Below are 13,256 nucleotides of genomic sequence, written 5' to 3'. Positions count from 1 at the left end.
TCAGAAAATATCAAACAACACAGTTTTATGAAAATTACAATGAATATTAGTTGTAAGTTGTTGTTGTTTTACATGCAGTACAACCTATAACTCAATTTTTGGTCAAAAATGGGGCTGCCTCCTTTTTTGCAGCGCAGCAGTGTCTTCAATTATTGATGCTAATTCTGATGATTAGTGTTCATTGGAATTTATTGAAAATGCAAGCAGCACAAACTGAATATCAGTATGAAAGAGGGCAGTAAATTAGTGATACGATGGGTCATTAATCAACAATTGCACTGTTCTGTAGAGTCTAATATTTTTAGAGAGCTCTTAGGGGCACTGTTCCAAATCTGGGAACAGTATTCATTGGATAGACAGATTTATGATTTTGTTATAGAGTTAATAGCAGTTCAGAGTGGAGTAAACTGGTAAGAAATGGGTCATTAATTAGCCTAATTGCTCTTTATCTCTTTTGTACTGAGACACCACTCCATATCTGAAAGCATTATTCCGTGGTTGGACAGATTCGTACAATGTCTTGAGCAAAAGAGAAAACTTAATTTTTTGGATTCTGAGATAGTGACATTTATGTGTTTATGCCATGAAAAATGTGAGATCAGTATAATCTCAAGCAGTAAAATCTCATCTTGTCAAGATTTGGGTGTTGTCAGAAATAAGACAAGAAGAAAAAGGATTCATTTTTTTGTGAGAAATAAAACATAGTTAAGTTTAACTAACAATCTAATTAACAAGGTATCAGTACCTCATCAAAGGAATTGTTTGGAGATTAGAATTAAAGATTGCAAAAGTGGTTATCTGGACGATTTGGTGATTTGTATAGCAGAAATTTTACCAAATGAGATTACCAGAAGTCAAAAGACTTACCGTATGATGAAGCTTCCTTAATAGAACAAATGTCAAATCTAATCAAATGCCTTAAGAGATATTAAGAGCAACCATTATATTTCATCAAACTTTTTCATAACATTTGTGAAAGGTAGATAATATAAGCATGAAGATAGTATAACAGTTCAGTATTGATGGTTTCTCATTTACTATAAAAAGAATTGAAAAATGAAATTTGATGATGATTAGGACATTTGAGGACAGAAAGGAACTCTATGTGAGAGATGGCTTGCATTTGAACGAGGAAGGATGCAGGCATCTGGAGAGAATGTTGCTCTCCAAAAAAAGTCAGTGTGTGGATGCAGGGAAACTAGAGTTATCAGCGTGGATGGTAGCAGGGTGGCCTCTTGAGAGAAGAGGGAATACTTTGTGTAATTCTGAATCCAGTGGAGTCTGGAGGGGATAATGACAGTGCCTTGATGATTCTGTATTCAAATGCCAGGTATATCCTGGCATTTGGCAAAAGAGATGAATTGGTGGTGCTGATAGCATCAGCCTGTCCAAAGATTATTGAGATCACTGAGGCTAAGGGAAGAAGAATTTGTTCATAGCATCAGAGATGGCATCTCTTCCTCTGGTTGAAGAGAGTGACCATGTGATTTTCACTTGGAAGATGAATAGATATGCAGGATTATCAAAGAAAAAGGAATGTAGAAATATAAAGCAGGTGATTATAATAATCTTAGAAATCAGCTTGGGGGCAGTTCCATGGATGGAGGAATTGGAAAAGTGAGATATCATCATCATTGCTTGGGATTTTTTAATTGATTTTATGATGCAAAGCCATCAAAGGTCATACTACATCAGGCACATGTCACAGCAGTACATATGGTAAATGGTTAGTAGGGCAATCATAAACATCCATGCCCTTGGCAGGATTTGAACCTGTAGCCTCCTGGCTGGAGAGCAGATACGTTAACCACTCGGCCAACCAGTGGAACTGATGAAGGAATATTTATTAGCAGCAATAGCAACTTGTATACTGTGAGTGAAGAAGAGAACACAATTTGGTGTAAAGTGGATGACAAACAATGTCAAACAGGAACTGCATGTGAAAAAGAGATTATGGGAGAGATATAAGGAGAAGGGTGGAGAGCAAATGCATGAAGAATATAAGACTCTGGCCAGAAGAGTGACTAGTATGGTACAGAAGGCAAAACTGGAATATGAGAAGAGATTGGTCTTGAGATCCAAAGAAAATCCTAAGGAATTCTTTTGTTATGTGGCCAATAGGAGGAGGAATGATTGTGGAAGAATGACATTGTTGGATAAAAATGTGATTAGAGTGACTGATGCAAAGGACATAGTGTAGTTGTTCGGTGAACATTTTATTGGAGTATTTCATCCTAGAGAAGTATGTTTAATACTAGGGGGATGGGGCAGGTTCGAGGTTTAGAAGTGAGAAGAGTGTGTTTCAAATACTGAGTACTCTGGATGTCAGTAAAACAATAGGACTGGATGGGTTTTGAGAGAATGTGCTAAAGAACTGACAGCTCTGTTTACCTGGCTTTTCAATGAAATTCTGACCATGGGGAAATGTGCCCAAGGAGTGAGAGGGAGAGTAAAATAGTGCCATTCTATAATTCATACTAGAATGAAAGTATCAAACTATAGACTAGTTTGTATTTCATCAATAGCTGTTAAGATTTTGGAGAAATTAGTGAGGGATCTTACTAATTTCTCCAAAGATCACTAAGATCTCACTAATTTATAGCATTGGGCAGATAAGAGTAATGTTATCTGTGAGAGTCAGCATGGATTTATTAAGGGATGCTCTTGTTTTAGTAATCTGATTATCTTTTGTAATAAAGTGGCAAGAGTGGTTGATGAGGGAAAGGCATATTCTGCCATTTTTGGGGATTTTACAAAGGTATTTGATAGGGTGCCACATGATAAGCTGATATTTAAGTTGCAGTATATGGGTTTAGATTGTGAAGTTAGTGAACCGGATTGGAGATTGGCTGGCTGATAGATATCGATTTGCTGTGTATGAGGGGGCTGTATCAAGGAAGCTGAAGGTTACAAGTGGGGGTCCCACAAAGCATTGACATTGTCAATTCATTGTTTTCAGACGATGTGAAGCTGGGAAGGGTTATTAGTAATAGTGCAGATGTGTAGCTATTCAAGAGGATTTGAATAAAATGGACAGATGGGCAAATGAATGGAGTATCAGTTTAATTCAGCTAAATGTCAAGTCTTGAAGTTTGAGATACATGGGAGTCTGCATACTTTGTTGGAGGAGGTGGGAGAGAGCAAAGGATCTGAAATTCAGAGAACATATTGCAAATGCGGTGAAGTTAACCCAGAGGATTGCTGCAATACTAAGAAGGACATTGACCGACAGAGATAAAAGAGTTGTCATTCCATTGTATAAAGCCCTGATCAAATTACATGTGGACTGTTGTGCCTCAAATTTGGTCTCCAGGATTTGAAGGGCATAAATTAACCTTAGAAAGAGTGCAAAGGCAGATAAAGATTATATCCAGAGTGTATAATGTTATTGATGAGGATAGACTGACCGAATGTGGATTGTAAAGTTTAGTAGATAGACGAAGGAGAGGTGATATGATTGAGACATTTAATCTGTTGAGAGATAGTTACAGGGTTGACACTGGGGAGTTCTTGTGTTTGGTGGAAAAAGGGGAAGGAGCGAGGACAAGGGCCATCCCCTGGAAGTTGTGAGCAAGAGAGTGAGGAGTGGTTTCTTTGCATGGAGGGTGGTTGAAATGTAGAATGCATTGCCTGATAGAATGGTGAGAGGACAAAAAGTGAATGAGTTCAAGGAGTGGTATGATAGATTTTGTGTTTTCTAGGGTGGGCTTCCCATGCTGAGTCTTATGACTCCATGGAGGTCCTAAATCATAAGAATAATTGCTGGTAGGTAATTTCTCAGCTTCTGTACCACCTTGAACTGTGCAGTTGGAACATGGAAGCTAGTTGAAGTTGTGAACATTAAAATATCCAAGGATGATGACCTCACTATTATGATGTTTGGACTGGAGATAATTAACACTTAAAGAAAGGAAATCAGAAAGTTCAGAATGGTTGACCACATCAGGAGAGCAGTAGAGGCAAAATATGAATGTGATTTGAGCCAAACAGATCGAAAAAGAGAAGATTCTAACCTGAAACTCTCTAACAGAGTGAATAAGCATACAAATGCCACATTTGAGACTAAAAGAAAGAAATAACATCTATAGCTCAGTCAGTATTGATATTTAATGCCCTTTGGTTTGAAGCCCATCTAGGATGTGAAGAAGCTTTATCTGAACCTTTTCAAGTGAAAGCGAGTTAGCTGGTTTAATCCCACAATATACACACAAATAGACTTGAAGAACTCGTGTAATTTACAAACATAGCAAATGATACATGTAAGATTAACTGACCTATCATAAGCAGTAAGTAAGTTTCTAAGAAGTGAAGTTTCTTGGCTGTGTCAGCAAGCATAATATGAAAGAGAAAATGAGATGAACAAACATAATCAAAAATTGCATATCTTGTTTAAGTAGTTCTTGATTAACATGAAATTTGAGATTGTGTTAAGAAAAGCATTTAGTTTTGCAGAAAGCTGGATACAAGCATCACTGATGTTGGAATTTGTAAAGTGAATCTGGAGGTCCAGGAGGGTTGCTTTTATCAGCATGTAATTTATTTTTCTTTGCTTTATGTTTCATAGTTATTGTCATGTCAAATTGAGAGCAACATGGAATATACAGTAACAGATTCTTTAATAAGTCATACACAAATAAAAATATTTCCCAACTCCTCTGCAAATCATGGCTCTGGCATTACTGCTCTCCATACCACTACCCAGACTCCCTTCATACATACCTGGCAGCCTCTTAAAGCAGCGTTTTTCAACCTTTCTAAGCCCAAGGACCAGTAAAATGCCTAAAGCAATTCTGCGGCTACGGACCACTAAGTTACAGAGGCGTGGGGGTTGGGTGAGGGGATTCGCCCCTGGCAGCACTTTTTTGGCATTTAAAAAATCTTGCCATACTGTCTATAAAACAGCAACTGAATGATGAAATAGACTTCGACAATGTTATCGACAATTTTACGATAAGAAAAATATGTTGGAATTAAAGTTTTACTTCAATTTTTAATTTATTTCCCTATACGTCGTTTTGACTTTTTGTAATTTTTTTAAAATCTATGTAGGAATTACCAACATTTCAGAAAAACTGTGCCATTTATAACATAATAAATCTAAAAGCATGTTTTGAATACATATGGAAACATAATTAATTAAATTGGAAGTAAACGATTAAAAGCGTATCATCATTGAACAAAGTTTTAATTTTTATTAAACAAATAAATAATATGATATAATTATGTTACTACTACTTACTTTTAATGAGATGATTGAGCTTCTCGGACCTTGCAAAGTTGCTGGATATTTGGCTCAATATTGGTCAACTTCAGTCGAAGATCAGCACACACACTAAGACGATTTCTGTATTTTGTTTTTATTTGAAGGAGCAATGAAAATCCTTTCTCACAAAGATAGGTTGTAGAAAACTGCATGACGATTTTCAATGCTTCTTCAGATAATTTGGGAAATTCACTTCTCACTGAAGGCGAGATCCAAAATCGAGCCAAACCAAGGTCACGGAATTGCATTTTAAGTCCACTGTCACTTGAAAGCTCAATTAACTGTTCTTTTTTTGATAACGAAAGGTCGTTCTCGTGACTACAAGCCTGAAATGGATCGCGAACAAACAGAAATTTCTTATAAAAGTTATTCGGAAAATATGTTTCAAAATTCCGTTTCAGATTTTTGAGGTGGTCACAAACTTTTTCCAGAAACTCAGAATCAACAAAAATATCGTTTTCCACTCAAATGGATTCCAATGTTGGAAAAGGTGCAAACTGTCTGTCCTTTACATAATTAATCCATAAAACCAGTTTTTTCTCGAATGCCTTTATTTTGTCATGGGCATCAAGAACAGTTAAAAAATTTCCCTGAAGGGAGAGATTTAGTTCATTTAATTTCAAAAAAATGAAAGATAGGACAGTGTTGATAACAATGCTTTGGTAACAAGGAGTCATGCAAAATCAGAATTATGTTCATTTACAAATAAAATTTTCTACCTTAATTGAAATAACCTTGTTAGTACTTTGCCCCTGGAAAGCCAGCGAATTTCAGAATGAAGCAAACGTTACATATATTCACTGCCCATTTCATCGCAGAGTACTGAAAATAACCTGTTATTTAACGGTCGAGCTTTAATAAAATTAACTAGCTTTACAGTTGTATAGCACAGTTTTAAATTCTGGTGGCATTCCTTTGGAGGCAAACGCTCCCCTATGTATGAAACAATGTACCCAATTCATATCTGGAGCTACTTCCTTGACCATAGAAACAACCCCACTATGCCTGCCTACACAAGCTCAATCCAAACAGAAACCTATACATTTTTCCCACTGGATCCCTTGGTGTATTATGTAATTATTGAGAGTGTGAAACATTTCTTCTCCAGTTGTTCGGGATGGCAAAGTTCTACAAAACAGAATATCATGAATGTTGTTATCATGAGCATATCTTATGTAGCATATTAACTGCACATCATTTGTAACATCAGTAGGCTCGTCTATTTGTAACGCATAATAAGAGCTCTTCTTAATTATTTTGATTAATTGAGATTCTACGTTTACCTGCCATATCATTAATTCTGCGACCCACAGTGTCATTTGAAAGAGGAATCAGATCAACATCTTTTAGTAACTTGTTGCCAAACATAGTTTTTACCACATCTTTTATAGCTGGAAGTAGCAAATTTTCCCCGATAGAATGAGGTTTCCCTGTTTTTGCTATGGGCAAACTTAAGAGATAGGATGCTTCCAGTGCCTTGCTATTAATGGAACCCATGGCCAAAACTATATCTTTCTCATGATTTAATGTCCCTAAGTGTCACTGAAAAAATTCAGTGGGCTTATTTTTCACATCACAAAGACAAAAACTGGTGAGATCTTTCTGAGCAATAAATACAAAATGTTATATTCAGGCAACAATCAAGGAAAAGAAGGAGTAGCCATAGTATTCAACACAAAATACGAGGCTAATCTTCTTGAATGGCAAGCAGTCTCAAGTAGAGTAATGTGGGCAAATATGAGAATGGGAAACTGGTCAATGAGACTTATTTGTGCCTATGGTCCCACAGAAGGTTCTTCTAAGATAGAAGTGGAGGAATTTTTTGATGCTTTAGAAAAAGCAACTGACACAATGAAAAAGGAAAAGTTGGTCTTTGTTGGGGATCTAAATAGCAGAGTAGGAAATGATTGTGAGACATACAAAAATATTTTGGGAAAATTTGGAGAAGAGAGCAAAGCTAATAATAATGGCAAATATCTGTTGGATTTCTGCTTAGGACATGGACTGGTTATTACTAACACCATGTTCCAACATAAAAATGTGCACAAATTCACATGGAGAGAAGAGGCAAGGAATAAGAAAAGGCTCATTGACTATAGTGATGTTTTCTCCCTGGTGCAGGATGCCAGAGTATACAGAGGATTTGAAATTGGAAGTGATCACTATTTAGTCTTGAGCAGGATAAAATTGAATTTCATATTGAAAAGAATAACATGTAAGAAAGTTTTAAAGCGAATAAAAGTTGAGCAGCTCTCAGATGTGAACTGTAGACTAAAATACACAAAGATTATTGAAGAAAAAATGAAAGAGTTTGGAACAGGAATCAAACCTTGGAGATTCAGTGGCAAGCCTTGAAGAAAGCCCTGAGTGACTCAGATAGAGAGGCATGTGGTGAAGTTGTCTACAAGGATAGAAAAATTAGATGGTGGACACAGGAAGTTAAAGAGGCAGTGAAGGAAAAGAAGAAAGCATATCAAAAATTCCTGGCAAATAAGTCAGCTTGTGCTCTTAAAGAATACAGAGACAAATGCAAGAATGCTAAACACTATGTAAAACTAGCTAAACAAAAGTCATGGGAGGACTTTGGCAAGAATATAGAAAATAAATATCAAGAAGGTGGCAAAATATTCTGGAGGTTGTTGAAGAAGCTTAGGAATGGAGGAAAGAGTGCTGTAAAAGGAATTAGAGATGATAAAGGTGAAATGAAAACAGGAGAAAAGATATCCTTGAAGTATGGAGTAATTACTTTGAAAAACTGCTAAATGAAACAAGCAGCGATGATAGCACAGTGATAAAAAAACACTGACCAGACATGCAGTCAGGAATACATATCCATACTTGAAGTGGCTTAAAATGTGGAAAGGCAGCAGGAGTAGATAGTATTTGGCCAGAAATGCTGAAGTATGGTGGTATAAAAGTCTTACAGTGGCTGCACTACATAGTTCAGAAAGCCTGGACAGAGGGATGAATTCCCAGTGATTGGAGTAGAGCTGTCATAGTACCCATATATAAAAAGGGAAATAAAACTGAATGTGAGAATTACAGAGGTATTTTCCTGGCAAGATCTATGCAAGTATACTTGAGAAACGATTGAGAAGAATTGTGGAAGAAAAGCTGGGTGAAGAACAAGTGGGATTCAGGCCAGATGGAGGCTGTCAGGATCAGATCTTCACTTTACGACAAATAGTCGAGAAAGCATGGGAATATAACAAAGATCTGTATTTAAGTTTTGTCGATTTGGAAAAGGCATATGACAAGGTGCCAAGAGAGAAGCTATTCAATGTGCTACAGTTATATGGTGTCAATGGGGCATTATATCAAGCAGTACTTAGTCTTTATTTGAGTTGTAAGTCAGCAGTTAGAATTGAAGGAAGTACAGGAAGATGGTTTAATGTTAAATCTGGTGTGAGACAAGGATGTACATTATCCCCTCTGTTATTCATTATATGGATCACATTATGAAGATTATTAAACATGATATCAAAATTGGAGATGTTAATGTCAGCTCTTTGCTTTATGCGGAAGATGTTATACTTCTAAATAAATCCGCTACAAGTCTGCAAGATTCTCTGACTAAATTGAATAACTGTTGTAATAAATATGGTATGAAGGTCAGCAATAAAAATACAAAGACAACGAAAATAGGCAGAATCATTGAAAATGTCAACTGTGTTGTGAATGGAAAACCTGTGGAACAAGTAAAACATTTCAGCTACTTAGGCACGATTTTTAGTAAGATGGTAAATTAAATATGGAAATAGACCACAGAATCAACAAAGCTGGTATGGTAGGAAGTCAGTTGAATAAATTCATATGGAATAAGAGAGAAATTAGTAGGAACACTAAATTAGCTGTATACAAGACAGTGTTCAAACCAGTTTTAACTTATGGATCTGAGAGCTGGGTCAGAAGTAAAACACTTGACCAAAGACTAGAGACCGCAGATATGAGAGTCCTGAGAAAGATTAGAGGCGTGATCAGATGGCATCAATGGCAATATCATATTAAAAACGAGGATATCAGGAAAGAACTTGACATTGTCAGCATCCAGGAATGCGTTAGCAGAGCTAATCTCAGGTGGTATGGTCACTTAAACAGAATGGGCGAGGAAAGATTAGCAAAACAAATGTTCTCTGCCAGGTTGGCAGGAAAACGACCCAGAGGAAGACCAAGATATAAGTGGATTGTTACGGTACAAAGTGCCTTAGACGATAGAAATATAAGATCTGATAATGTTGGAGTCTTGACAAGTAACAGACTGATTTGGAGGAAAATTGTAGATAGGAAGTTAGTAATCATGTAATTTTTTCATGTAGTGCTATCATATCCTGTACACCCCTTGAAGGTACATGTCAGGAATTTGATGATGATGATGTCGTCATAGTTTTGCAGGTTTCATGCACTCGTTCAACAGCACTTCATAACACAAAACACATTGAGGTTTCTGTTCACTTTCATCTCCACACCAAGTAAACCCGAATGCCAAATATAAACTGTTATATTTCCTGCTGTATTTTTTCTTTGAACTGCTTGTTTCTTCTACTTTAATGGTATCAGATTTATTTGTCATTACAACACACGTGTATCATAATTAGGGTTAGCATCACCTGTTTCATTTGCTGTTCTTTTCGAAGTCCTAGTTCTAAGTCACTTTTCCATTATTAAAAAACGTTTCCAAAAAATATATAAATACTGGGGTTAACTCATGACAACTTTGTCCAAGTATCACTTACCACTTCTGAAGATATACTGAGCCTTGGTTGAAAGAGGGAAACTTTCAATAATAAAAATCAATAAACAACAAGCAATTGGTCGAAATGTGGATAACACATGTTCACTTCAAATCTGACAAAACAGCAAGGGAAGGTGGAAGCAATAAAACTATATTGTTCTTCACATCATCCCTCTTTTATTATTAGTCATTCAGCGGCAGAATGACGAATAATAAAAGAGGGGTGAAGTGAACAACAATGTAGTTTTGTAGCTTCCACCTTTGAACATTCTGACGCAATTTTTTTTTTTTTTGTCTCCATTTGATTTCGATAATTTTTACTTATTAAATTTTAATTTGTTTTGTTTGGATAATTAAAAATATATATTTATTTAATTAATTTAAGTCTTCCTGCAGACCACAGGTTGAGAAACACTGTCCTAAAGCATTATCATTAGGTTCATTCCAGTACAGTTGGATATCCATATTCATGGATTTGTGTTTTGCATGGTCGTGAATTCACTTGTCTTGTCATGAGTGTTAGGCTACTTTTGCTTAAAATATTACTGTTTAAGTGAATACTCATGGACCCTAAAAGAAGTGTATCTAATGACAGACAAAAGCCTATAAGGGCGAAAGTAATGACTTTGAATGAAAAATTGTGGATCTAGATAAATGTTGAGAAGGGCTTACATACGTTGCCACAGGCCACGTTTGGTATCATCAAAAGCATCATTATACATAAGGAAACAAGAAACTGAGATCAGAGGCAGTGCAAATGGGTGGAATTTTTACTGCTAAATACTTAGCTTATGTATGTGATAAAGCAATGTTAAAATGGAGAATGCACAGTTCATTTGGATCGAAGTCGAGCAGAAGAAAACTTGCTGTTAGCATTGATGTGATTTCTGTTAATGCTCTCATTGTTTACAACAGATTTAAGCAGCAAACCCCCGTACCAGTAACATCGTGGAAGCCACTTTCATTGTCAGCAAAGGCTGGTTCCAGAAATTCAAGAGGCTTTATTCACTCCATAATGTAAAGATTACAGACAAGTCTGTTCAGCTGATCATAAGGCTTCTAAAGCCTTCCCTGCACAAGTAAGTCAGGAAGCTCATCAAGGAGAAGGCACAGGTTTTTGATGCCGATGAGATAACTTTATTCCAGAAGAAGATGCCTCAGTGCACTTGTATAGCCGTCGAACAGCAGGCCAAACCAGGAGTCGATGTCAGCCCACTCTGCATCTTCTCCAGCCTCTGAGCCCCCCTACTAATGAGGAGTACTGAATTCTGTGGTGAATACTCTGGTGCATGCCTTGTTTTCAACTATGTAACACATTTAAATATTTTTCTGTTAATGGGAATGGTTGCACAAATGTTTAGGCATATTAGAAAACATCTGGGGCTATTTGGGAGAGAATACAGATTTTATTTTCATGGAAAGTGTTGACATGGAGACCCGACTGTATACTATCTAGTGACTAGCCTACGAAATAATTGTTTTCAAAGCTGTTATTATTAAATATGAAGAGATGTTGGTCTGATGTAATTCTGAAAACATCACTCATATTGTATTCTGGTTTTTGGTATCTTAAGCTTTTAATAAGTTAACCAATGGTATTATGGCAGTTGACAAAAGATGTCTATCATGTAGTGATAACTAGTACCACAAAGGTTTGGCCTGAGATTTGTGGGAACTATACCTCAACCCCTGTTTTCATTACATTATTTCTAATTTTCTCCATTCTGAGTGTCTGATATCTGTTGGCCAGGGCTTCTTATCAGCTCTCCATCGTGAAGGTGTAGTCATGGGATTTGGTTTACTGCAGGTTTTCAGACTTCAAAAGTTTGATTTATTCCACATTTTGGTGGTCAAAACACTACCTCTTAGCTTTTGTCTAGATTGGCCTTAGATATCTTAGTTATGCAGTGTACTTGGCATCTCGAGAATAATGTCTTAGCCCCACTGAGGACCGAAATTAATAATTTAGCTAATAGGCAAAACTAGCTCACTATGCAAGATGCATGGATGGACTAAACGGCAACAAAATGGCAAATGTCTTAAGGATTTGAAAATTGGATCATGGAATGTACTTTCTCTTTACTAATCTGGAGCTTTAAAAATGCTGCTGGAGCAATTGGATAAATACAGGATTCTTGTTATGGCTATACAAGAAATGAGATACACAGGAGAGGGGCTTATGGAAAAGAAACATCATATTATTTTTTATAGCTGCCGAAAGAAAGGTCACATGGTTGGAATATGTTTCATTGTAAACAAGAGGATAAAACATCTTATCATGGACTTCAAAGCAAATTCACCTTGAATGTGTAGGTTATGAATTAAAGGGCAGTTTTTTAACTACAGTTTTATCTATGTACATGCTCCAACTGAAGAAAAGAATGACGCTGAAAAAGGTTGTTTTATGATTAATTAGATAAGATTGATGGGAATGTCCAAAGAGGGATGTAAAAATTATTATAGATGATTTAAATGCCAAGATAAGCAAAGCAGATACACACAGGCCAACCATTGGGAAATTAGTTCACATAAGGAGACTAATGATAATGGGACTAGATTGATCAACTTTGCTTCTTCAAGAAATATGGTTATTGGTAGTGCAATGTTTAATCATAAAGTTATTCATAAAATGATCTGGAAGTCTCCTGATGGAGGCATCTTTAACTAAATTGATCATCTTTTAATAGATGCAAGACACCTATCCAATTTGATGGATGTTAGAACCTACAGAAGAGCAAATATTGATTCTGATCACTATTTGATTATACCAAAGATTAGAAGCAGAATCTTTAATGCAAGGAAGATATATGGGTCCCATGCGAGAAAGTTTAATAAGGAAAGATTGACATTATTAAAACACTTAAGGAATTGAACAACGTAGTTAAGGATATAAATTAAATTAAAATTTAATAAATATTTTCCGATATTTCGGCAACGTCACGTTGCCATCTTCTAAAGGAACTTACAAAAAAAGTTACGTGTACATAGGCACTACAACACAGAAACTGGGAATGAAGAGATGAAGCTATTGTTCTCCTAACAGTCCTGATGGTGCCCTCTAGCGGGCTAAGTAGGTGTTCTTGGCCGTTGGGCTAAAGGTCTGCTGATGTAGGCCTCCCAAATTTGGGGCAGTCGCATACAACCAAATTTGTTGAGGTTTGGAGAATTTCTTAGGGCTGAGGCTGATTCCATAAAGAGTCTTTCAAATTTGTATTTGCTACGGTGTATCACTGTAGCTTTCTTCCACCGTATTCTGTGGCG

The 13,256-nt window shown here is 36.4% G+C and overlaps 1 protein-coding gene across 1 annotated transcript in view; it reads left to right on the top strand.

Annotated features, from left to right (window-relative positions):
• The window catches only part of LOC150093668 (CTD small phosphatase-like protein 2), a 245,642-nt gene that overhangs the window by 216,623 nt on the left and 15,763 nt on the right, over positions 1-13,256 (top strand). The gene's annotated exons all lie outside the window — the stretch shown is intronic.

Source organism: Typopeltis vanoorti, chromosome 23 (assembly GCF_054136105.1).
Source record: "Typopeltis vanoorti isolate ZY-2024b chromosome 23, IOZ_Tvanoo_1.0, whole genome shotgun sequence".
In the NCBI taxonomy this organism is placed as follows: domain Eukaryota; kingdom Metazoa; phylum Arthropoda; class Arachnida; order Uropygi; family Thelyphonidae; genus Typopeltis; species Typopeltis vanoorti.
This window is presented reverse-complemented; position numbering and strand designations above follow the sequence as displayed.